Source organism: Lactuca virosa, chromosome 1, assembly GCF_052849685.1.
Source record: "Lactuca virosa cultivar CGN04683 chromosome 1, Lactuca_virosa_CGN04683_v6, whole genome shotgun sequence".
Classification (NCBI taxonomy): Eukaryota; Viridiplantae; Streptophyta; class Magnoliopsida; order Asterales; family Asteraceae; genus Lactuca; species Lactuca virosa.
Window position 1 is genome coordinate 304,480,846 of NC_136426.1, and position 2,711 is coordinate 304,483,556.

Genomic DNA, 2,711 nt, shown 5'->3' on the forward strand with positions numbered 1-2,711 from the left:
TTATTAATATGACTACAACTCACTATTTCAGATTACAACTCACTATTACAGAATAGAGTTCACTATTTCAAAATACAGTAACTACATAAATTTTGAACTTAAGGTCTAAGACTACATCTCATTTACTAAAGAAAATATTGGATTTTATGGAAGTACACTATCACATTTTCAAACAACAAAGACAAGCTTTCCATCGCAAATACATACTTATGAACTCACCAACTTAAATGTTGATACACTTTCAAAACCACTTGTATTCTCAGGAAACCGGTAGACAGGTACACCCACATGTTTTGAGAAGACAGAGATCATAGAGTCGTGTCTTTTATACTTTTGGTATACATTTTGATGTCATACAACTATGTATTGAACAGATGTAAATACTATATTTTATCAATGTAATCGTTTTTTTACTTTGATTACTATTATGTAATTGTTGTGATACTGTACATCAGATCCTCCACCCCTGAACGTTTCCGCCGTTTCAGTTTGGGGGTGTGACAGAAGGGGTAGATCAGTACCCGGATATGATAGACAGTATGTATGTTATATGGTATGTGGTATGATGGGGGAACTCACTAAGCTTTGTGTTTACGGTTTTCAGTTTTTGTTTCAGGTCCTTCTTCGAAGGGAAAGGAGTCGGCACGGTAGCAACACATCACACACATGATTTCCGTATATGAGATTCTTGGGATTTGTACTCTGACATTATTATGATATGGTTTTGAGACACTTGACCTATGGTTTTATGAAATAAATTATCTGATGATGTTTTCTTATAAATTGTTTTGTGAATCGCTATATTAAAAATGAAATTTTTGGTCTTGAATTTTGGGATGTGACAAATACATGCAAACCCTAATTTTAGAGCTTTGGCTCATATTTATGCAACCTTATGGACTCACACCCTCTTCTTACCCAACCTCATTCTGTGATTTCGACCGTCAAGCAACCGTAGAGCAAGAGAGAGCAAACTTTGAGCTTTTAAGAGATTTTTGGAGTGGTTTTGGAGAAAGAAGAAGGTGGTGAGAAGATCTTGGAGTTGAGTGCACTTTGGATCTGGGATTTCTACTTGGTTTGCAACATCTTGAAGGTATATAGCTTGAATCTTTGCCACCCCATCTTGTACATCCTGGTTTTTTCTCTTTAAGTCGCATTTTTGGTTCCAAAATGATGATTCACGAACAGAGCATGTTCTTGACCCATTAAGTTCTCCTTTCAGACCCTTGGAAGGGTCTTGAGTCATAAAAATGGATTCCAAGTGGTTGGTTTTGCTCCATGCATCATGTAGAAGTTCTAAATGGATTAAGTAGTTAAGTTAAGCACTTAATAGACAAGTAAATTCATAAAGTTGGAAAATTTATGACTTTGGAGGGTATTTTGGCCATGGATCTGAAAAATGGATGTGAGTGCTTAAGCAATTAACCACTTATTGAGTTTTGGAACTTCTAGGAGTACGCCCCGTGTACTTGGAGTACGGCCAGCGTACGAGGTCAACCACCCCGATGGTGGTCAGCATGTGAGTACACCCAGCGTACCTTCGGAGTACCCCTTGTGTACTCACTATGAGTTGACTCGGTTGACTCAGTTGGTTTGATGTGACATCCCTATTTTTCTCGGCCAGAAAAGACCGATTTTGTTTATGATTTTTAAAATAAAATCAGAGTAATATTTCAAAAGGTGTTACGGAATTTGTCCCCAAAACAAAATATGATAAAAATTTATCAAAGCATTTCTAAAAGAAATGTATTTTCATTGTATTATAAAACATCGGGATGTCATCTTCCGATACAGACCAAAAGAATAAATAGTACCATATAGGCCTTACAACATTTATTTATATGTACTGCCCAATAATCCAAAATCCCTCGTCATCGTCCAACTATGCTCTTGTTCCACTACCTGTTATACATAAAACTGAGTGGGTCACGCTTGGGAGCCTGATGAGCTTATAGGGTTTTTAACCCATAATAAATAAATTTATTAATTTAATAAATCAACGATAACCCTGATTACCCGTTCCCGTTATTCTCACTTTACGTCCCTAAACATCTATCAAAAGGGACCTAGCCTAAGGATCATCATCGGGGTAACAACACTGCTTAAGGGATACTTCTGCAGTTTCTTAAGGTTCCACCGTAAGAATCCTCTATCATTTATTCATTTATTCCAAAGGATTGTCCTAAGGAATAGTGTAACAACCCGTTATTTTCCGATCAATGTAATGACTAAGAGTCAAATGCTGTAATCTCTTTATGAATTAATAAAAATAGCGTCAAAAATGAAATATTCAAAAAGCTCAGTTTGAGTATACTAAGTTGTAGATATCATAATAAGGTTTCCAAAAATATAAAGAACACTAAAATTCGAGGTGTAACGAAGGAGTTATGACCAATTGATGGTCCGTAACAATTCCGGTAAGACGCTATTAAGCGTAAAACTAGAAATTTCAATAAAATACCTTTTAGCCTTAGGTATCTAAATGAAAGTCGTAGATATCATTAAACCGTGAACGTGCATAAAAAGAACGCCCAAATCTGACTTCGTATGAGGAAGTTATGATTTTTCGAAGTTTCGGACATAGCGGTAGACAGCTAAAAACTCGAAATAGAGATTGAGTGACTTTTGGCCAATGCAACCTAAACAAGAATCGAAGATCTCGACAATAGTAATACAACGGTAAAAATACAGACGAAAACGGACGTCGGATG